Raw genomic sequence first — 24,846 nt, forward strand, 5'->3', positions numbered from 1 at the left:
TAACATAACTATAAAATAAAATCATGAACTGGCCAGATAGATCCAGGATAAAGACACTTGCTGTGAATCCTGGGGACCCAAGTTCAAGCTCTAGGACCCATATGGTGAAAAGACACATACATGTACACATGCACACACATGTACATGTACATGCACCCATAAGTAAAATGTAATGCACCTAAGGCCTGGTATGCCAGGTTGCTTTGTTAAATGTCTTTCTTTTGTCTTTTTCATAATCCCTGCTGTTTTGATAAGTAGGCCCTATTGAAACAATTTAAGCTACCATGATGTGAATTTCTACCATTAATTGTAACCAAGATAAAAGCATATGCCAAGGGATTCAAGACGGACTTGCCTGAAAGACTAAATGCATTCTGTTCCGGTTTGAAATTGTGCTTGGCTGATCCCCAAAGGCATAGACTCTGATATTTCATTAACATCTTCTAGAAGCTTTCCAAATGTTACCCAGGGTTCAGGTAACTGTCCAAGTTTCCTCCTATATACCTAACTTAAAATCTGGCAAAGCCAATAGTCATTCTTTAAAAGTTAGAAAATATATATGAAAGTCAGTTCAGCATTGTGGCTTTCAAGATGTCAGCATCTAGTAATGGTGGCCTAGGTCATCGGAACTAGCTCTGTCACTCAGGACAACTAATAAAGGCAAGCATGAGACAAAATTCATCCCCTAAAGGCATCAGAGACATGGAGGATTAAGGGAAACATCTGGCCATGATTGGGAGATGAAATGACTGACTATTCTAACAGGGATGGTTTTGCCATGAGAACATGTGCTGGTCCCGAGGCTGCTAAGGATGGTTTTGCCATGAGAACATGTGCTGGTCCCGAGGCTGCTGAGGATGTCTCAGGATTTTCACTATATTAGAAGGGCAAGAGCTGAATACCAAATTCCATCAACCCCTGGCATTTTGGATTTAGATCTCCAAAGTCTATACTCCAGGAATAAATAAAGTTGGCAAGCTTGAAATTATCCTTTTAACACAAAATCTCTCACTCTGAAAATGGGTTAAAATAATCCCTGACTAGTATATCCCAAGTCCTTGCAGAAGTGAACAAAGTGCTGCTAGAGAGATCCTGAATTATTCTATTCCAAAGATCATTTCTCAGAATTTGTTCTGCCAACATGCTACACTGAGTCAATAATGAAACAAAGCCCACACAAGAGAAGGTGGTGAAGAAGAGCAGAAAGCCAGGCAGCTAAGAACACACAGAGATGTCCCTGTCACTTGGGACTTATTAGATCTGACAGTCACTAAAACAAACTTGAGAGCTCATTTGATGACAATATAGATGTTAGTGTTCTTTTAGATACATTCAGAAATATAAATATGCATAGTCATGGGTTCTTCTTTCACAGAATCTATGGTGCAATCATGGAAAATATGTATGCATCTTTTCTCTTATTTATTGTTTCATGTTAGGATGAAGTAGCTAAGGAAACCATGTAAACATAGTTCCTATGACCATCAATCTTCCAGATGTACCTGAGAGGTATCCACTGAAATAATGGTCTTCAGGAACGGTTGACATTTTCTCAAGAATCTTGTGTTGGAATAAATAAACGACTGAATCCCCCTGTCAGCCATGGAGAAGTTTGTTTCCCTGGAAAGCATTGCACACAATTGGGATGACTTGGGTTGAGGCAATTATGGGACTGTGACCTTGACTGAATCTGCTTAGTTCTGAATACCTCTGACCATTTATTTAAATCTGAACCTCATGTTAAGATCCAAAGATAGACTTGGGGGTAATGGGACCTCTTTGTTACTCTTTCCAACGTGACCATATTAAGTAAATCTTTTTCTACTTTTCAGTGGTGGGGGGGGAGGAAAAAACGAAAGAAGGATAGACAGAAAGAACAAAAGAAAGAAAGAACGAAAGAAGGAAGGAAAGAAAGAAAGAAAGAAAGAAAGAAAGAAAGAAAGAAAGAAAGAAAGAAAGAAAGATCAGTGAGAAATGTAAAATCATCTTGTGACTCCTGCCATAGTGGCAAATATTACTGAACAATGAGGGGAGAAGCAATCGAGCTGAACACACAAGGCTATCTATGAGGCAATGATTAGGGGGAGCAAATTGTGCACTAAGAGCACTTAGTCATCTTTCAAAAAGGCATGACTCCTTGGCTTGAAATTTTCAACAGCCCTGTCTCTATCATAGGATGGTGTCTGACTCATACCAGACTGCGTCAAATGTATAATTTGAAGATAGAATCAGAAATAAATTCAGCACAGTGTGAACTGAAACTTCAGGTTAGGATCTCATTCAGACTCAGGGTCCCACGGCAAGGAAGGCTTGTTTCCATTGCTTCTCACTCTAGGGCCTGGGCTGGTGGGAAAGCCTAAGAGAACAAAAGGACAAGAGGTAGCATGGAAGGAGGTGAGTTCACTGAAGGCCCTGCAATCGGCTTGGTTGGACCACCCATAACTTCTACTATAGCACAGATCCTTCTAGCTCACCCAATGGCTTATGTTCCATCAACTCAACACACTGTGTCTCCTCCGTGAGGTATTGTAAGTCAGTGTCCTAGAAGGGTTTCTATTGCTGTAAAGACACCATGACCACATCAACTCTTATAAAGGAAAACATTTAATTGCAGTGGATTACAGTTTCCAAGGTTTTGTCCATTATCATCATGGTGGGACATTTTGGCAGTAGACGGACATGGTGCAGAAGAAGGAGCTGAGAGTTCTACGTAGTCCAGGCAACAGGTAGGGAACTGAGTTACTGGATATGTTTCAGCATATTTGAGACCTCAAGGCTCACCTCCATAGTGATGCACTTCCTCCAACAAGACCACACCCACTACAAAAATTCATACCTTCTAATAGTGCCATTCCCTCTGGAGACCATTTTCTTTCAAACCACTACATTCCACACCCTGACCCCAAAGGCTTGTAGTCATATTATAATGCAAACATGCATTCAGTCTAACTTCAGAAGTCCCCAGAGTCTATCAGTCTCAACAATGTTTTAAAGTTTAAAGTCTCTTCTAAGAGTCATACAATCTCTTAACTATAATCTCCTATAAAATCAAAATCAGGACAGATCGTATACTTTCAACATATAATGGTCCAGAGCATATATTACCATTCTAAATCGCAGGGGAACATAGTAAGAAAATACTGCACCAAAGTAAGACCAAAATTAGCTGGGCAAACTCCAAACTCTACATCTCAGTGTCTGATGTCAAAGTGTCTTCAGATCTCCAACTCCTTTCAGCTTTGTTGACTGTAACATTTTTCTTACTCTTGGACTGGCTCTACTCCCTGTTAGCAGCTTTCTTTGGCAGATATTCCATGGTTCTGACATCTCTAACATCTTATGGTCTCCAAGATAACCCAGGCTTTACATTTACAGCATCATACAATGATCTTTCTGGGATTCCATCCAGTGACATCTATGACACATGCTTAGCCTCAGCAGTTTTCCTTAGTTGTGAAGGAAATTCTATAGCCCCTTTCTTCTATGCTTAACTCTAAAGCCAGAACCACATGTCCAAAACTGGCCAATTCTGCTGTTTTCTGGGGCTGGAACATGGCCCCCTCATTGAATTACATCTTCACCAGTTATCTCTTTTTGGCAGTTACCTTCACTGCCTAAGCTTGGCTATCCTTGAACTTGAACTTGCTCTGTAGACAGGCTAGACTCAAATTCAGAGATCTGTCAGCCTCTGCCTTTGGAGTGCTGGGATTAAAGGCGTGCACCATCAAACCTGTTCTAAGTTTTTATTTAATTCCTAGTCACATGATGGAAAGTTAGCTGGGTGAGATCTGTCTGACCCTGCCTCCAGAGTGCTGGGACTATAGTTGTGTGCCACCAACTAGACTGTTTTAAGATTTCCTTTCCCAATAGAATCAACTCAGATCTCTTCACTTTAGCCTACCCTTTAGTCAAGGGCAAAAAGCAGCTACTTTCGTCACCAAAATATCACAAGAATGGTCTCTAGGCAACATATTAAAATTATCCTTCTCTGAAACCTCCTGAGTCAGCCCTCCATAGTTCAAATCATTCTCAGAACATTTCTCTTTCATGTTCCTACTAGTAGAGCCCATTAAATAGTGCCTAAAGCATCCCACTACTTTCCTAACCCAAGGTATCAAAGTCCAAATTCTTCCAAACAAAAGCATGGTCAGGCCTATCACAGCGATTACTCCACTTCTGGTACCAACTTCTGTCTTAGTTAGGGTTTATAACACTGTGAAGAGATATATGACTATGGCAACTCTTATAAAGGAAAACATTTCATTGGAGTGGCTTACAGTTTCAGAGGTTTAGTCAGTTATCGTTGTGGCGGGTCATGGTAGCCTGTGAGCAGACATGGTGCTGGACAAGGAGCTGAGAGTTCAACATCTTAAATTCAACAAGAAGTGAATGGAGAAACTGGGTGTGGCTTGAGCATATACAAGACCTCAAAGCCAACCTCTGAAGTAGCACACTTCCTCCAACAACACCACAACCATTCTAGCATTGCCACAACTCCAAATAGTGCTACTCCCTTTGGGAACCATTTTCTTTCAAGCCACCACACTAGTGACCCTGACCTCCCTTGAGTGTAGTGGCATTTCAAATGTATTTTAATAAATACAGCATGCCTGAAGATCAGAGAGTAAAACAGCCCCACTGGTCAACCTTACAACCAGGCAGTGGTAACACACAGCTTTAATCCTAGTTACCACACTAGTTGCCATAGAAACCGAGTGGTGTGTGTGTCTTTAATCCCAGTGATGCACACCTTTAATTCCAGCCCTAGAGAAGATTATAAAATGGGAGGAGATAATTCTCAGACACAATCTCATCCTGAGGTTACTGGAGGCAAGGCCACCATTTCAGACTAAGGTTGAGGTAAGAGCCAGTGGCTGGCTGCTTTGCTTTTTGGATCTTCAGGTTGAACCCTAATCTCTCTCCCTGAGTTTTTAATTAATCATGTTTCACAAGTGAGAGTAAAACACATGTTGTTATTCCTGTCCTCCATCTTTCTTGCTGACCCAGCTTCAGTGAGGGCCTCGTATTTCTCCTGGGATCTTCACAGAGAGAGAAAGGACTTGGTCCTGACAAACTTTCCTCTGTTTCTGGGACATAGTCTCTATCCTCTCTCTCCCCCTTCCTCATTCTATCCCCGTTTCTTTTTCCATATCCCCCTTTTCTTCTCTCCCTCTCCATCTTTCCCTCCCTTTCTCTTTCTGTCAATCTTCTCTTCTTCCTCTCTCTTAACCGTAAGATTCACTACCACTATTGAGTTCCTCTCCCCAATTCAACCCACTGAATTGTTCTACAGACCAGGGAAAAGTGGCAAGGAGGACAGACACTTCTGATTGTTCTGGGTAAAAGATTAATAAGGATGTCATTGCTCCCTTTAATGGCAACCATTTTCAAACTTAAGGTTTTAGACAGATGAGAGAGAATATACAATACCCGGGGCCATGTTCATCATGACTCATTGTGTAGTGACTGCCCGCCACCCCCATGCGTTTCCCGATGTACCTGCATTCCTGGTGAGCACAGTGACTTATAATTTCTCACACCTGACTTAGTCTCTCAAGCTGCCCACAAACCACAGCCGCTCATGCTTGAAATCCATGATTTCCACAGTGTCATTATTCCTGGCTAAAAGCAAGCAGCTGGTCTGTGAAAACGTTTATCTTTTTCTATCTTGTTGTTCCTTGCTTATTCTTTTGTTCTGAGACATTGTTCTGGTACACAAGCTAAGGTGGCGTCATATTCCTTCCCCTCTCTTCTTGTCTCAGACTCAGAACTTTGGGTACAGGGTCTGTACTGCTCACTCCAACTGCTTCTCTGCAAGTCCATCACAAGCAATACTTTTCCAAAATCCCGTTATTGTATTCAAGTTAATTACTGAATTCATTTATTGTGTGCTTAATAATAGATGAAGAATGTCTATGTTTGGAGTTTATAGCCTTAACATTAGTCTAGGAGCTCCTGGGAAGAGTGGATGAATCTTATTTATTCATCTTTCAGACATAAAATAAATTCCTGTGGAAAATCAGACCATGACAGCTCAATATATGAAGGACGCTGAGGGGAAAGCCATGAAGTAGCCATGTAGGTCCTGCTTTACTTGTTAAAGCCTGACCGATGGATAGGCACAAGAGGTGTCTTTCTGTCCTCCAGGAAGAGCAAGGCCAGTCACCGGAGGCCACTTCACAGGAGTGGACATTAACAATCGTCACCAGTCAGCCTCTAGCTTTTATTTATTCCCCTTTCTATATGCTGCTGTCACTAGGGACTCCATGTTCTTTTCTTTTCATCGTGACATTTTTATTATTGAGGAACTGTGTCACCTTTTCTGAGATCTGGGTTTCATTGATAAAAGAATTTAAAATTGGCTTCAGAAGGAAGCTCAAGGACATGTTTGTTAGAGAGAAAGCAGGGCAGAGAAGCTGTGAAATTCAGCGGCTACCAGGAGGAGGGAGATGGGTGGATGGGAGGAAAAGCCACACATGTTGAGTAGAACACAAGTCTTTAGGGACTGTATTGGGGGTGGAATTACAGAGCACGAGTGTGGATGCCTAGAGTGTCAGATACAAGCAGGTTTAGGGCTTTGTCTTGTAACTGATGCAGAGATAGAAGGGGAAAGGTAGCAGAGTTATGCTTTTGGTCAGGCCGAGCACAGAAGATCCTGAAACAACCGAACTGAAGGAGAGGCTTTATGGTAGTATATTCTTCAACTCACTGAAGGGGTAATTGTTGTCTATCTGCTTAGTATGTGTCTTTAGGTATATCAGTTTTGGGGAGGTTTGGTCTTCCCAGGTTGACAGGCCCGTTTCTATTAACTCTTAGGGGCAATGAAATGCTTTTGTGATGTTATGTCCTTTTAGGCAGTATTAAATGCCATGCTTCTACCAGGTTCAAAGATAAAACATAGATAGATAGATAAATAGATAGATAGATAGATAGATAGATAGATAGATAGATAGATAGAAGAATTAAATGAGGATAAAACTACTGGAAAATGCCACAGTTTACCAGGAGGAGCGAGCTTTCCCTTAATGGGCCTCAACAAGGCTTACTATCTCAACTTTCTTCCCTTGGTATTTTATTTTAACTCCTTATGAAAGACAGTTGTGATCTCTTTCCCTCATTTCACACCACATTTCAAATTCTGGGGAAGAGAACTGTAATATTTCCCTAGTTTTTGTTTGTTTGTTTGTTTGTTTTAAGTTAGCGTGGTACTGGGAAATGGAAGGTGGGAAAACTGACCATGACATGTATTTCCATTCTCGATGGCCTGCAAACCTGGAACTATCAATTAATAGCTTGACTGACTACCCTTCTAAACCTTTCCTGTGGTTTGTTGACATTTCTAGGTAACCTGGAATTCAAAGTAGTATCTTTGTACTCTCTGGCTGTCTCTCATGTGTGCAAGAAATGTGTCTTAGCAAGCTGGTACCTTTCTCTTGTTAGCCCACTTGTTACCAACTGTAATGGAGACTCAGTTCCTGTTGCTCCTTGCAGCACCAGAAGGTGTTCCCTTACTCTTCTAGAGACCTCCACTTGGGTGAAAATGGATTCTCAGTTTTGACACGTAAAAGATTCAGGATGCGCCAGTATGAAGCAGAGTTAGGATTTATGAGAGACACTTCAGTGCAGATGTCAAGCAAGGCATTAAGAAAGACAGAGACTCCAGGGCAGAGCATATCTATGGGCGATCTCTAAGAGACTGCGCAACTTCATTGTCCTTGAAATGATCATTTACAGGATTTTGATGGTTTTTAAACTATGATATTCGAATAATGAAGTAACCTAATGAGACTGCAAGGACTTTCTGGGAGTGAGCACTTGTAGAATTACAGTGGCCACGGTGAAGTCTAGATCATGAGGATGCAGAAGGCAGGGCACCCTCACCATAAATGTATTGCTTGAGATTCCCAGAGACCATCCTAGAAATGAAATGAGTACTTAACCAAGACCACATGCAGTCAGGCTGTAATCCTGATACATTGTTAGCTTAATTTCCATTTCCCAGATAATGAGAAGCATCAATCAAGTTTTAGGGTGAGATAATATTTTTCCCTCTAATGTTGACATATTTTTAACTCTCTTTCTATCCCTAGTTAGAATCTACTTTTAATCTGTAAGACTAAGCCTCTGCAAAAGGGTACCCATATCCCAGGGAAAAGTGCCTTTAACAAGATTGTATAGGAAGAAAAGAGTCCTTCAGGCTTAACTACCTGATACACAGTCGAACTTGAACACAGACCTGACGTGGAAAGAATGGCGGATGAGTGTTCAGAGCAGCTGGCTGCTCCACATTGCTCCACTTTCATTCTGTTGCTATTAGAAATCACTCTGACCAAAATCAGCTTGTTGAGGTATCTCAGTCTCTGCCCACTTGCTGTGAAGAGACACCAGGACCAAGGCACCAGAGAAGGCTTTTAATTGGAGATGGCTTACACTTTCAGAGGTTTAATCCATTGTCGTGGCAGGGAATAGAGTGGCTCATAGGCCTCATGGTACAGGAGAAGCAGCCAAGAGTTCTATGTGTCAATCTGCAGGCAGCAGGTAGAGAGACTGACATAGGGGCTGGATTGGGCTTTTGAAGCCCAAAAGCCCAACTAGTAACACATTTCCTCCAATGAGGTCACATCTACTTCAGTGAGGCCACATCCTCTACAACAAGGTCACACCTCTTAATCCTTCTCAAGTAGTGCTCCAATTCTTGATAATTAATTCAAATTCAAATATATGAGTCTATGGGGGGGGCATTCTTATTCAATTCACCACAGGACAAAGGGACTTATTTAGCTTTTGCTTCCAGGTCATAATCACCACTAAGGGAAGTCAGGGCAGAAACTCAAAGCAAGAACCTTACACAAAAACCCTGGAGGAAGGCAAGCTTTCCTAGATAGCCCAGGACCTGTTTAGGAAACACCTGGGTCCTCATGTATTAATTAGAAACTCAGGCAATTCCCACAGACATGACAGCAAGCCAATTTATCTATGCAATTATTCAACAGAAATAACAAACAAGCATTTGTATAGTATTTACATTATAGGAAATATTATAAGTAATCTAAGAATGACAATGTATACAGGAGGATATGCCCAGGTAATATGCAAATACTATTCTATCTCATAAGAGAGGCTGGAGAATCTGCAGTGTTTGATACCTACAGAAGGTCTTATAACTAAAGATGCATTGCTCATCCCCAGGGAGGAGTGAATGAAACAGAACTTAAGATTGCATTAGAAGTTTGGAGCCAAATATGGAAGAGACTTTCAATGCTATACTGAAAAGTTAATGAGTTGTTTTGTTTTTGTTTTGTGTAATGAGACATTTCATACCTAGTTAAGCTGCGGAGAATCTTATCAATTGCGATTCAATCATTCATTTAATTAACAAGTGCTTGTTGTAGGAGGTGAAAACTTCATTATTCAAAGCATGAGCCAACAATTACAGGAAAGAGTAATCAATACCAAAGCCAACAAATAAATGTTATATTGAGATAACTATCTTAGAGGAAGCAAGTCAGGGTGATATTGGTAGATTTGGGGTTCTATGGATACCTGTAGGAATTTCCAGGTTCTTCTGTCCCAGAATGAACAATTGAGCGGGGATACACCGTTATAGTCTAAACAGGGACAATTTGTTAAGATATACTACAGTTCCAAGGAGGGAGAGGTGGGACAGAGCAGAGGAAGTTGTGGGGATATAGGATTTGAGGGAGCTATTCAGGAAAGATTTAATTTTTATAATAAAGATTGCTATGTATAGTCAGTGTCATTTTAAATCAGCAGAAGTAGGGACAAAGCCCTGACATATTTTCAGGGTTAGAGGTTCCAACCCCATAGGTGGGTATGGTGGATGTGTTTACTTTACGGTCTTGGAGCAAGAAGGATGCTGCTGAGCTGCCATGCACTGTGCAGAGGGGCATTTGCACAGATGACATCAGACCATTTGGGAGATGATAAGAAGGTTTAGCAGTAAGAGATAATCAAAGCTCCCAGTGCTTACTTTGGTACTGGATTTGCATAGGAAAAGGTTTGTCCAGCCACAGTGGTTGATAGAAATTCAGGTACCATCCAGACGTCCATTTCCTGTTCAAGAATGGCCAAGGATTTGTGCCACTCTCTTAAGTGCTAGAGGTAGATCATTAGCACGCCCAGGGAAATGGGGTAGCCGTGGGAGCCGTCAATACTTCTAGTTCTTTCAGTGAAGGAACGCAACTCCAATGTCGCTAGGTGCATCTTAAAGTGAGGGCTGGATTTTTCACCCTGGCAGAAAATGAATTATTAAACAGCACTCACTGTTCTCGTCTTGCATATATACTCCCTTGTAGCTATGCATGCACAGGAGCCCGGACCCTCCACCAAATATTATGTAGGGGAAATGTTCTCCTCATTTTAGAAGTCAAGTCAGCAAGGTAGATGATTGAATATTTACATAATTAGAGAGCATGGTCAGAATTTAAATAAATCATTACAGATACTGTCTCTGGAGCCAGCGCTAAGCTCCTACCTCCTTCCAAATGAATGCAAAGAAAAGCGCAGCACCAGGTTACACAGCAAAGTTGAGCTCTCAGAGTCACCCTGATCCCAGTCAATCACCCCGACAGTTTTAAGTGAGAGAGAAACAGCATCTTGCAGGTACCCATGCCTATCATTTGATTAACATTTATGAAAAAAAATAGTCCTCATCATTCTCTGGTGAGGCATGAAATATTTTATTTTTTTCTTTTTGGAGGCAGAAAAACTTATAAGAATTACTTTAAAGACTGCTTTGGTATATATATATATATATATATATATATATATATATATATATATATATGATCTCTCGCTCATACACACACATTCAAGGATCAAGGATAAGGCAGAAAGCCAAGCTTGTCATTGCACTCTGGTTGAGAAGACAGTACTCACGTGAACCTTCTCGGAGGTTGGCGTTCTAGCTACTGTGGGAAGATGACAGATCTCATTCAAACTTCCATTTGTCTTCTCAAAAAGATAAAGGTGAAACAAGGGAAGCCAGAGTTCTCTTCTTGCTTTTGCCCTCATCTAGATAGGTTATTTCTTCCTAACGGCTCATCCCAGGTCATCAGAATGGACTAGGCTTCCTCGGTCACCGGAACGAATTAGTGCTTCACGTTGGAAGCTTCTATCTCACCAGGTAGGAGGGATGCTTCCCAAATAATAGGAAAAACTGGTGAGGGGGATCATATGCTTCTGTTCCTTCTTAAATGTCACTCAGAGAACTTCTCTCTTTCTAAATGTATTCCGTGGAGTACAGTGGCAAATGCTTTTACATTGCTCTGTTCTGTGTAGAAGGCAAGACTCCCAAATTTGAATTAGAAAGATCATACATCTGCAAAGCGGTACACACTTGGGTCCAGCTGAACCTCTTAACTCTCAGAAATGGCATCCACTCACCTCAGTATCGTCTCCAGATCTTCTTCTCAGTATCTTTAGTCAACACCGTGGTCTGGAAATTGAGTTGGAAAGCCTGTTGTGAAATCTCCTGTTCAGATTGAAATCAATAGGGGATCAAGTGAATGTCAAGCCACACCCACGGCAGTCCGCGCTGTGACAGTATCACAGATGCCATGAAGTAGGAGTCTAATGCCTCTGAGAAATCACATATGATGCTGTTTGCTGGGCAGCTGTTCAGTAAAAGAAACTATCGTCGTAGTCAATCCTGACCCCCAACTTTACTGAATTTAGCATCACCTAGGAAACACATCTTTGAGCCCGTCTAAGAGGACATTTCCAGGAAGGCTTAACAGAAAAGGGAAAACACTCTCTGAATGAGAGCGGCGCCATTCCATGGGCTGGGATCCTGGAAAGAATAAAGGAAGAAAAACGGAGAAGCTAACAGAAACCATGCATTCACCTCTCTGCTTCATGACTCCGGATATAATGTGACCAGCCACCTTTGTCAAGCCCTCTCCCAGGAAGAGCTGCACCTGGGACCATGATTCAGCCAACGAATTCTTAAGGTGTACCTGTCAAGTGTTTTGTCATGGTTGCAAGAGGTCAGACTAACACACAAACCACTCATTCAACAAGAACAAAGGCTGCGTCTACTCAGCTTGTCTGATTCTAAGCAGTCAACTTACTACACAGACAAGACATGTGGGGACCCCTGGAGATGAGGACATGGAGCATTGCTTCTGATGATAATAGGAGTAGCCTCAGATGCTTCCTTTGCTAACAGAGAATGGGGGGGCGGGTGGTTGCAGAGAAAACTGTTGCATGCATTTTCCAAGGTTTCCTTGGGAAGGCACTAAACTACACCAGGAAGGATGAAGAGGAAGGCAGGCGCCAGCTGCTCCCTAACAGCCTCCCGCATCCCACTTTAAGGCACTGAATTTGTTTCCTGCCTACTGTTCAGCCGGGAGTGTTCAAATTTAGAGACATTTCAGTGAAGCACTAATTAACCAATTAGCAACTGTCACTTTTTTTTTTAAGCTCTCAAGGATGGCTTCTTGTCTCTTTGAAAGGTATGCCTAGGAATTGGCTTATCTATATGGAAACCCTATCATAGATGAAAGTATAAGAGAAAGTTCTTCCTATTTTTCCTTCTCTCTAAAACTGTAGCTTTTAACCTTACTTCAAAGTCCCTGTTCTTAGAGGTGATACCATTAGCTTCCTCCCAAATCCTTGCTAAGCTCACCAAGAGATGAAGGTCCGGACAGACTTCAGCAGTAAAGCGTCTAGAGGAGAAAGGACAACTGCCTCATTTAAAGTCTAGGATGCACGTGTTGCCAATTACAGATAAGGGTACCAGGCCATTCTCAGGGCAGATGAGAGCACCTGCTGGAGGAAACGAGCCTAGTTCCGGGCTCACCTTACACAGTCGGTCCTGGTCACTTCTTCTGGGCTGTGTGTCATGAAGCAGGTTACCTAACCTTGTCACATCTGCTGCTTCTTTATAAAATAAGGATAACAACGGTGACAGCAATTAGATAATGCATACAAATTATAGTCCCTGGCATATAGGTAAATGCCAGATTAAAAAGTATTTCTTCCTAGTATTCACCCAACAACCATTTAATGGGTGGTGTTGTGCAATAGGCAGAAGAGTCAGTGCTGGAGGATAAACCATATTTTCCTCTGTATCTGATAGTCATTTAGAGCTCTAATTACCTGTGAATTCAGTATCCTTCTCATTGAGACCATTTCTGTTATAAAATCATCCTTTAAACTCTGGCTAGAATGCAGACAAGTCAGAGAACGATCATTTATCCAGTTAACTTAGGAGTATAGACAAATTGACTAGATTCACATGAGAAATACCAGATTTAAATAGAGTAATTCTCTAATGAGCCGGGAAATTGCTGATGGTTTGTAGCGAATTTCCTGACTAATGTTGGAACACCATTCTGATCATCACGTCTCCCTCTTGAGTATGAATGTGTGCTTCCTCCCCACAAAAGTGAAAGGAGACAGAGACCCAAACTCCATCAGCCACCAGCAGCAGGCAGACAAGTGGGGCGAGCACAATCTGAGGTCCTCAAGTTATAAGTTCTCAGTCTATGGACAGTATCTTTCTTATAGCAACCCAAACAAATTAAAGTACCCTGTCTCTAGATCAAGGTTGTCAGTCTAACTGTATGGAATGTCCATTTGTAGCAATGATCTCATAAAGGTTTTTAATTGGCCTACCTGTAGCAGGATGAAGAAGGGTGTGTGGCTGATGACCACCTGGCTTGCTTTCTAAGCCTGGTTCTCTATCCTGTTGAAGAGTCTATAATTTCCCACAATCCTCATATGTATACATCAATCCATCAACTATATATATGATTGTATAATTATGTATATATTATATTGTATAATATGTATATATTATAGATAGTATGTGTATCTGGACATTCATTATATATAATGTTTATATTGCAGGCATGTAAACAAACATATATTTTGTATACTAAATATATTTTGCTTAAGTTGATACTTTTTTCTTTCATCTAAAAATTGCAGCTGAAGCACTATTGTGCTTTCTCCTGACTGGAACACACAAACATTAGGGGGTTTGTAGTGAGCTCCTCTAATCTGAGACTATAGAGGCTTCCTTTTATCCTATCTCGGGACTTTCACAAGAAATGTTTGCCTGCAGGCACTAAACACTTACTGGTTATAGAAGGCAGTTCTAATTCCTACAGAAGTTGGAGAAAAGAAAGCTAGTCTGCAGATAGTAGCTGCACACCAAAAGCCACTACGGCAGTGTTATAACCATAGTCCAGAGCAGTGGCTTTATTTACATGTCTGTTCTAACAAGCTCAGAACATGAACATACACTGTAAGTTCAAGAAATATTCTACTTAATTTTAATATATTTATAAGTGAAAGTGAACAAGGATTAAACTCATGATTTGTACAAACAGACATCCATTAACCGACATGACAACACCACATGCAATGTTTATAGCCTCAAGTTTGTCTGTTTTCCTGACCACAGGGGAGCACCATCATATTGTGACCTTTATTTCCTTAAGACTCAAGGTAGACCAAGTTTGTAGGGTGAGGAAGGTGAGGGGCCCTAAGTTGTAAGTTGTTTGAAAGTCAATACCTATTTCAGTATTTTGCTGCACTTGAGAGAGGTTATTTGTTAAACCGTATTAGCTAGCACATTTGTCTCCAAGAATAAGAATGCTCTAGGGGTCAGGAGCCTCAAAATCTCCTGTGGTGTCAATTATCACCTTACCTTCTGCCATATTTGAAGGTTTTCTCATCTTAACTGTACAGCACCCTATAGCTTCCATTAGTGAACACGTAGTTGTTTTCAGAGTCATTTGAACTTAAGAATACGTCTCAGCATAGGAACTGGGAAATGGGGAAAGTAAGTATATTGGCGTCACACCACCTACCACAGCAAAAGGTTGCAAACACTAGAAGAGACTAACTTGTCCAGGACAGCGGTGGTGAGCAAACTATCTTCCATCTCTGAGCCAACTGGAGCTGCCTCCGCTTCAATCCTTCTGCCGCAGTTTGGGTACTGAATGTTCTTCAAAACGTCACACATGAAGATCTTGGGTGTCAGCCTGCCATACTATTTGGAAATGGTAGAACCTTCAAGAGTTCGGACCCAGTGTAAGAAAGGTAAGTCTTTGGAGCATGCTTTCTAGGGGGATACTGGGACCCCTGGCTCTTCCCTTTTCTTTGTTTATCAAAGACATCATGAGGTGAGCAGCCTTACTCTATCAAGGCCTTCTACTGTGATTGCCCAAAGCAACAGCACCAGGTGGCCATGTAGAAAATCCTCTGCATCCATAGTCAATCTCTCTCCTTTTCAGTTTTTATCTCACCTGTTTTGTCACTGAAAATAGACTGACATACAACAACAACAACCACACACACACACCATGGGGGCTACAAGACAGGCTCAGGGCACCTCTGAGTTCAGCTTCTGAAAACCAACTGACAACAACAACCACACACACACACACCACGGGGGCTACAAGATAGGCTCAGGGCACCTCCAAGTTCAGCTTGGATACTTGCTTTTCAAATTGATGGAATAAGATTGCAATCAATCTGACCTGTACTGACTCTTTCATTAAAGAGCTGAATGAACTTGGGCACCCTTCTTAGGCCCTTTATAGTTGGGATTTCCTGTTCTGCTAATGAGATTACTAGAATGGTTTCTAGCTGGGAAAATTGAAAATATTTTTTTCAGTGTTCGGTGGCACAAGGCAAACAATAAATCACCAGTCACAAACATTATTGTAGTTATTGCTGTATCCATCTTGAGCTTATGTTTTGTGCGTGGGGACCTGGGTCATAGAACGATTCCATGGAAGGCCTCAGATACTCTAGTTTAGCATTTGGTAGAGTGGAAATGTTTCTAGAAGAGATAATAGGCTTTGCTGTACTCAAGAGAAAACAGAGCTTCAAGTTAGTTTCATAGAGAATTGAGTACAACTATGTGGTGTTGGAATTACATGGGCTATCCTTCATTACAAAGAATTCCGAAAATGGGTAGATTTTTAAAAAAATGTTGTATGGGGGATGAAATGAGATGTCATATGTGAGGCATGTAAGAAAGAATTCTCAAAACCTGATACAATGGCTAATATTGTCAGCATGATAGGATCCAGAATCATGGAAGACACAAGCTTCTGGGTAGGACTGCAAAAGATTTCCTAGATCATCTTAAGGAAGGTGGAAAGATACACCCTTGATATGGGCAAAGTCATGACAGAGGCTGGCATCTCTAGCTGGGTAAGAAGGAGAAAATGGCCTGAGCCCCAGAATTCAGCAGTTTTTTCTGCTGTGCTCAGAGGTCTCACGCTCTTGATGCCATGCCTTCCCTCCACATCAGACTGCCCCCTCAAACTGTGACTCAGAACAAACTTCATTCTTCAAGCTCCTTTCATCAGCTGTTTGATCACTGCAACAAGAAAAGTCACTCCAGACACTCAGACACACACATTTGCACATGGAAAACCCATCAAAACAAAACTGGAAACCATAATATATAAACAAAAGATATATAAATTAAAAAAAACAAAAACAAACTGATGTGAGATGTCTCGCTGTGTGCTGTGAATATGTCTTACTTATTACTATTGGCAGGGCAGAATATAGCTAGACAGGAAAGCCAAACTGAATATAGGGGGAACGAAGATGGGGTCGAAGGAGATGCAAGCAACCTCCAGGGAAACAAGATGTGAGATACCAAGTCTCAAGCCTCATGGTAAAAAATAACTGATAGAAATGGGTTCATTTAAGTTGTGAGAGCTAGTTATTAATAAGCCTGAGCTAATAACCAAACAGCATATACTTAATATTAAGCCTCTGAGTGCTTATTTTAAAAGCAGTTGTGGGACCAGGTAGGACCAGAAACCTCCAGAAATAACAAACAAACAAAAATCAAAAAGGCTTAGAGAACTCATTGTGAGATTAAAAACAATAAAACGAACAAATAAAAATGAAACCTCTGAAATTACTGAGGTGATTGTGTGTTAGCCTACTATTGCTGGGCATGTGGCCTGCTCTTAAGCGTGGTTTGTGTACCCCATGATACTCCATTGGAAAAAACTAACTTTTCATGTGTAAGTAGTTATCAACTGTAGATAGCTTCTGGGTTAAGAAGCTCTAGGTGGGGAAGTGGAGAGGACCTGGGAGGAGTTGGATGAAGGGAAACCATAACCAGAATATATTGCATGAAAATCTAATTTCAGGGAAAAAAAGGAAAAGTAACTAACACAGTTATCTACCTGAAAGCAGTGGCCAAGTTCTCCTGAGCCAAGTGAAGTAAAATTACCAATCAGACTAAAAAGAAAAATATGAAGTCAGGTATGAGTAGTTAATATAGTTGATACACATGAAAGATTTAAAGACAGATTTGTCAAAAACAAAATGAATTGTATTGTTACAAATAACGTGTGGGATAAATAAAAAATAAAATCCTTTCATGCAAAGACAATGATAGGCAAAGAAATGCTGGGCAGATGCCTCATAAAGAAAGAGGGCTTGACAGTATCAATAGCAAACAGAGTGGAATTCCACTGTGGGAGTCTTCAGTAGAGAAGGAACAGAACGGAAGTCAATGCTAAATTTGAGTGGATGGTAAACTATAATTTCCAGAATTGATGAAAGACCTCAGGTTCCTTATTCAGGAATTATCATGAAGCCAACCAGAGCAGTGGTAAACCCATGACAGGTAATCATAGTAAAATCATAAATAAAGATGAGAGAAATCTTGGAGGCAGCAAAAAGAAACACAGCCGTGTGAATATGGCCGAGAAATGGCAGAAGTCAGAGGACTGTAGGATGATATTGTTCAGAAAAGTAAAATTTAAAAGTTCATTGCTAAGGTCATAAGAAAATCATCATCTTTATTATTGCTTTAAAAGTCAACTTACTCAGGTCAGTAAACACATGCTGTACAAGGAAAAGGTGTTAGAGATTAGATTGACAAGCATAGGTAGAAAAAAGATCTAAATGCAGATACCATTAAGCAAGGCTGTAAGCAAAAGACCATGGAGCTCAGAGGGGGTGTTCTACCAGAATGGAGTTACAGCCGCTGCTGATGCAGGTGGAGATCTCCATTGACCACCAACAGCTTCTGGAAACAGAGACACTCGTGGGGTAAGACCATGCTCTTGTTGCAGACCTGTGCTCTTCACTGCTACTTCAGCAGGAACTCTTTTTGGCATCTGGGAAAAGATGGTTGCTGCTTAGATATTTTTTAGATATTTTTTAAGCTTTTGTTTCTCACTGCATAGCAATTTGGCATCCAGGCTTCAAAAGCCTGCGAGCTGCCTTGCACTAGGCTGTGCATTGTAAATGGGCCATCTGCTTCCTTGTGAAGGATATGACTGAAAGTTATGAGACTGGAACACACACATACAAACCACACAGAGAGACTCACACACATAAAGACACACACACAGAGCGAAGGACAGACACAGAGAGACACACATAGACACGCACATACATAGAATGATATGCACATAGACATGCACATATAGAGACACATACACACAGAAACACACACACACACACACACACAGAGAGAGAGAGAGAGAGAGAGAGAGAGAGAGAGAGAGAGAGAGAGAGAGAGAACCATCTTCTATCTCTTCAAACAACTTACAGACTGGGGAAGACCTACTTATAAATGAGTAGGAGATCAACTTAAGTACAAGAAAAAGAATACAGAAAGAAAAGATTATAAGATAGAAAATGCAAAACCTACCAAAGGGAGTTAAAAATAGCTACAGCATATTTTTCATAAAGAATTCAATGTCACTAATTTAAATGCAGAGCAAGAAAAATCCAAAATTTGACTTCATGTTTAGAGCTAGAATTGCCACAGAACAATAAAGGCAGACCTCAGTTAGTCAGAGCACCACACATATTTCCATTCTGTATGTAAGAACAGTTTAGATCTACTTGAAGTTATGATTTAACAACAAAAAGACATGGAAGATTAAAATGTGAGTAACGTGGAGGTTTCTGGGAGGCCCTTGCTACCTGCAGCTTCTGTAGGAGCTGGCTTGCTGGGTGTAGGATGGGAGGTTTGCCTTCTCTACTGAGCATTCAGTAAGTGGGCATCTCTTTGAAGCAAATGCAAACACAGAGCTCTGGCTGTCTTCCCAAACCTTCCATGGTGATGCAACCCAGCGGGATAAAAAGTTTAAACAAATTCCAGCGTTCTATAGCGTCCTGCAAACCCCTCCTGAAAATGACAGGGGAGAAACCAAATGACAAAGCAGAGGAGTGAAGCAGAATTACCTACTTAATGATCACAATGTGAGATGCTGATCCAGGCTAATATGGTCAGGCTTGCTGACTCCAGCATCCCCACTTCTCCATCTGCCTGTGGGTAAAGGTGCGTACAGTCCCAGGTGTAAGCAACAGTGTGTTCAGTGCAGAAACATGAGCCAATTAGAATTCTTAGACATTGAAAGTTATGTCCAGATCAAGGTCAAGGAGGCAAAACAAAGTTCTTTTCAGTGTTACTCCTCAGTTCAGCTGGAATTCCTGCCTGCTGGATGGGGAAAAGAAGTAAGAAGAGAACAGCACCATTCCGTCAACTATCCTGTCTGCCCGGAGAGGAAGGGGTCAGTAACCTCAGTTTAGTTAACAAGGCAGCTTGGGGAGTGCATGTATATATGCGTGTGTGCGCATATACATGCACATGTGTGCATTGTGTGTGTGTGCACCTGTGGATGGATGTATTCATGCATATATGTGTACTCAAATGTGCCTCTCTCTGTGCACACGTATGTGCATGTGTGGCTTTCTTGAGCTTTCCCTAAGGTAAGACAGAAAAGAAACATGGAGGCTTAAAGCTAAGCAGTTATCAAGAAAAAACTGACCCCGAACTCTTGTCAAGCAGTGGAACAGAAGAGGGACCCAGATTCCTGAGCTCTTATTTATTGATTTGTTTATTTATTATTTATTTATTTATTTATCATGTAAAGTTTCCATTTGGAGTGGGATTCAGTGTTAAGAGAGAAGGAAGTTAAAAAGGGTTCCTCCATCCTAGGATATCTTAGCAGATAAAAGTTTAGAAGACATGAATGCATCAATATGAAACTTGTTGTATTTGTCGATGGATTTTTCTTCTTATTTTCTATTGAGAGTGTATCTAAATCATGCTCATATATATAGATATTATTGAGCTATACATTTTCTCCACTCCCCTTGCTTCCTCTCCCCTCCCCTTCAACCCTCTCCCAAAGTCACCATGCTCCCAATTTACTCAAGAGATCTTCTCTTTTTCTACTACCCATGTAGATTAGAACCATGTATGTCTCCCTTAGGGTCCTCATTGTTGTCTAGGTTCTCTGGGACTGTGATTTGCAGGCTGGTTGAAATTACGCTCTTTACTTTAAAAAATAATTCTTTCCACTACTCCCCAATTAATAACCCTGGGAACAAGATCCATGCTCTAAAAATAAAAAAAACTGTCTGTGAGGGCTGGAGAGATGGCTCAGCAGTCAAGAGCACTGGTTGCTCTTTCTGAGGGCCCAGGTTCAACTCCCAGAACCCACAAGGCAACTCGCAACTGTCTGTAACTTCTGTTCTAGGGGATCTGTTACCCTCATACAGACAAACATGCAGGCAAAATGCCAATGTATATAAAATAAAAATAAATTTGTAAAAAAAAATATTCTGTGAGTACCTGTTGATTGAAGGGCTTGGCAACACTCCAGCATTGTGTTGACTTGGAACACCATGCCACCTTGCTTATTTCTCAAGCCGAACACTGGCTGTGAAGTGAGATTGTCTTAGATGTCCCAGACTATAAAACTGGCAGTGCACTCCCGGACTTATTGTAAACGTATTTAAATATCTGAAGCATAGGAAAGAGTCTTTTACTTGTAACTTTTATTGCAAAAGTGACCTTTTATCATTTTATAGCTAATTAAGGATGCAGCTGTGCTAAATAGAATGGCCCTAAAATAGCGACCTGGCAGTCTGGTTTTTATTATCACTTTTTGCCATAAAATAAGAAAACATATGGTCCTGAACACAGTGGGTTTCTTTCTGAGTCTTGTCAGAACAAAGAGGGATCTTGCTGGGTTCAGTGATCCCAGGAATCCTCTCAAAGTGGCACTGTTCAAATAATAACAAAATATGCAGGCTTTAAGAACAGGGGAACAGCTGTGAGATTCTACACAGCTGCTAGAATAGACCCTTGGCTGCCTTGTCAAATTCGGCTGAAAGATTTTATAGCTGGAGATACTCAGAGGAAATACGCAGACTACAAATTTGGAAAATCTATGAGAAGTCTTTGAAGCTCTCATTTTAATGAAGTCACATATGACTATTGCAGTAAATAAGAAAAATACTAAACTATATCTAAAGATACTTAATAGAAGTTAATAAAATTGATAATTCTTTGAAGAAAGTCTCACTGCTTTGAAATCTAGGAAGGATGAATTCAGTAGAATCTATATTCATTTAAACTTGAACTCTCAGATATATAGCATCATATAGTTGTTTTTATTATAGGTTACACTCTTGAAAACAAATGAGTTTTTAAAAATTTAAAGCAGATACCACCGTTTGAGATTATTTTGATTCTGAAATAGTCATTTTAAATATAAAGACATTATTTAACATCAAACCCAAATGAGTTATTTCTTAAGTTAGTAAAGTAAAAGTTGTGTTTGTGTGTGTACATGCGCACGCGTGTGTGTCTGTGTGTGTGCACGTGTGTGCATGCAGAGTTTGTGTATATGTATGTATACACGGCTATGGACTCTAGATATGAATATCAGGGGTCATTTCCTCAACAGCATCCATCTCACGTTTGGAGATAGAATCCCTCACTGGTATCTGGGATCACAAATCAGACTAGTTCTTCAGCGACCCACCACAGATCTGTTTGCCTCTGCCTCCCCAGCACTGGAATTGCAAGTCAACACCACACCTTGGTTTTTCCATAGGTCTTCAACTCAAGTTCTCATTTTCAAGCAATGGGTCCTTTACTAACTGTCCATCCAATCCCCAAGTAAACCCAAAATTTTAAAAGTATGACTAAACTTGGTATAAAACTATGGCTTTTGTGACAACTGAGGGAGCATTCCAGAATCAATCTAAACTGTCTATGAAAAGAATTATCTTTGTAGACTATATAGTCCAAACCAACCTACTGAAATTAGTCTCTAAAATGCCTCTACTTGTTGCTTGCTATGTCCAAGCGATCCCAACTTCCAGTTGTCTCAATCCCCAGGTAATCTGGTTTCTAATTCAGGGTGGCAGTTGGCTCATTCATAGTTTGGCTTGCCATCTTCTACTTCACACCAGGAGACCTACCAGGGGCAGTCGTTCGAAGGGAAAACAGTTAGTGTTCTTTGCATGTCTAGAATCTTACAGCGTTTGTCAGAAGGGTTCAGTACATGTGACCTACTTTCAATCCACGGTTTTTGCACAAATACCATATAAAATTGCAGGTTACAAAATGAATCATCAGAATATTTGTTTTGATGTGAGCTAAGTGGCTGAAATTTATTTATTTAGAAACCCCGAGTGAGCTTCAGGAGTGCAAAAGAATAACTATCATAGACAATGGAATAAAAGACATTTCGACTGAAAAAGAAGGTTGGAAAACTTACCCATAAGTCTGAGTCTGGGATTCATGAGACCACTTATCTTTTGGGAATAGGTAACAATTAAAGAATGTGTGCTAGAGATTGGTAAAACCAATCAAACCTCTGTAGGTCTGTGAGAGATTATTAGGGCTGTCGGTGTTCCAACATAATATCAGTATTTTATAATATCTCTGGTTTTTAATATTTCCTACTTTATAGGCATTGGTAATTTCTAAATCTTCCTAGACAATGTCAATAAGGTTAATGTCATTGGATCAGATTTTTTAAGAGAGTTTACTGAAAGCGATAATGGAAGGGATTATAGCACATACATCTGTGCCCACGCTGGTGAACATACTCTTGGCCACACATGCTGTGCGTGTAAACTGATGATAGCACTAGTACTTGCTAAAATTTGTTTCCGTATTGTTAGAAATAAAAGGGGGTGGTATCTTTGATTTTTGTCTCCTGGATTTCAAGTCTGAAATATTTAATTTATAAAACATTTATTAAAAATGTCTTTTGATTTTTTACTATAGAAGCTCATGGAACCATTACAATCAGAGAGACTCTGTTCTCACACAAGTTGAGGAAGGCTGATTCTTGACCCCCTCATTGGATCAGGGCCAGAGTAAGAAAATAGCCACTGTTATAAAAGTTGTGAGTTGTTTATTATATTGTTATAGAAGCTAATGTTATCATAAATAAAATAACTTTTTTCTTTTGTTATTTTTTATTTCTTCTTTCCTTTTCTTTGGGAGCATTCTGGGTATTGAAGCCAGGGACTATATCTGCTAAATACATGCTCTATTGCTGCATCACACTCCTAGCCTTAAAACTTATTTATTGTGTGGTTGTCTTGCACACTTGAAGAAGTCCTCCACATTACAATCATTGCAGAAAATTCTGTTACTTCAAGAAAGGCTTTATCCATAATATGATATACATATTATATGTATGTCATATAATGGCTAGGCATTATCCAATGCAAAGTACATCAGCAAAGAGAACTGCCTTAGTTACTTTTCTACTGCTATGATAAAACACAACAACCAGAGCAACTAATAGAAGAAATGTTTGTTTGGGGCTTACAGTTCTAGAAAGTTAGAGTCAGTGATGACAGAACCAAGGTAGCAGAGCAGCTGCTCTGAAAGCAGCAGCTGAGGGCTCACATCTCAATGAAAAATAGGAAACAGAAGGAGCTCATTGAAAACTACACATAGCTGTTGGAACTGAAAACCCTTTCCCCAGTGGCATACTTCCTCCAAAATGTCAACACCTCCCAATCCTTCCCAAGAAGCTTCACCAACTGAGCACCAAGTATGCAAATATCTGAGACCCATAGGATGTCATCTACCATGACAATTCATGCTCATCTTTTTATAACTCAGCCAGCATTCCTGCAAAACACCTGCAAGCAAGGTAATATGCAATATATTTTCTTTAAGTTGAATTCATTAATTTCATTTATTGTTAAATTGAGAAATGTAATATGTCTAAATGAATAAATAATCATTTATTCATTGCTCAACCATTGCTCAATGGAAGCATTCACGTAGGCAAAGAACAAAACTTTTTCTCTCTCCAAAATGAGGACTTCCTCTTCTCTTGGCATAGATGTTAAACTTCCCTGCTTGCAAATTTATAAGGAATAAATTTCAAGGTTTGAATGGGGTGTTATCTCCAAATATCCCTACTGATAGACATAAACAAACTGTTGTAATGCAATGCAGCCATCATGTTGCTAATATATGTCCCAGTTTTTTGAGGAGCTAGAGAGAGAAAAACACAAGGAAGAAAATTTGTCTCCATCTTGTATATGTGGAATGAACAATCTCCTGAGATGGTATCATTTCAATTTCCCAGCTGAAGTAGAGTCCAAGCCACACAATTAGACTACATGTGTAGAGCTCTATTTTAAAGTTTAAAACCACGTCTCTTATGACACTTCCTGTGCATGTGTCATGTGACAGAACAGCACTCATCCTGATGCAATCCTTTCCAAGATTTCTGAGCATGAGAATTTCTTAGGGCACAGGGCTGTTTGCTGGGGCCACCAGTTCTTGTATGCCAAAGTCTGATTCTAGACCTTTACAAAGTCATTTTGAAAGTGAAAAATGGCTGGTGTCTTAGGGTTTCTGTTGCTACAAAGAGACACTGTGACTATGGCAACTCTTATAAAAGGAAACATTTAATTGTAGTAGCTCACTTACAGTTGGGAGATTTAGTCAATTATTGTCATGGTGGGAAGCAAGCCAGCACACAGGCAGACATGGAGTAGGTGCTGGAGTAGGAGCTGAGAGATCTTACATCTTGACTC

The 24,846-nt window shown here is 40.5% G+C and overlaps 1 long non-coding RNA gene across 2 annotated transcripts; it reads right to left on the reverse strand.

The window, feature by feature from the left end:
- Positions 1–8,252: 8,252 nt before the first annotated feature.
- LOC130889187 (uncharacterized) lies at positions 8,253–11,480 on the reverse strand. Of its 2 annotated transcripts, none has more exons than XR_009058497.1 (3): positions 11,407–11,480; positions 9,992–10,251; positions 8,253–8,371 (listed from the first exon to the last, which is right to left on the reverse strand). It is a non-coding gene; the product is annotated as an uncharacterized LOC130889187 (long non-coding RNA). The 2 variants fall into 2 exon arrangements; XR_009058498.1 differs by lacking the exon at positions 11,407–11,480 and adding an exon at positions 10,900–11,024.
- Between the last annotated feature and the right edge of the window lie 13,366 nt (positions 11,481–24,846).

Source organism: Chionomys nivalis, chromosome 17, assembly GCF_950005125.1.
Source record: "Chionomys nivalis chromosome 17, mChiNiv1.1, whole genome shotgun sequence".
Classification (NCBI taxonomy): domain Eukaryota; kingdom Metazoa; phylum Chordata; class Mammalia; order Rodentia; family Cricetidae; genus Chionomys; species Chionomys nivalis.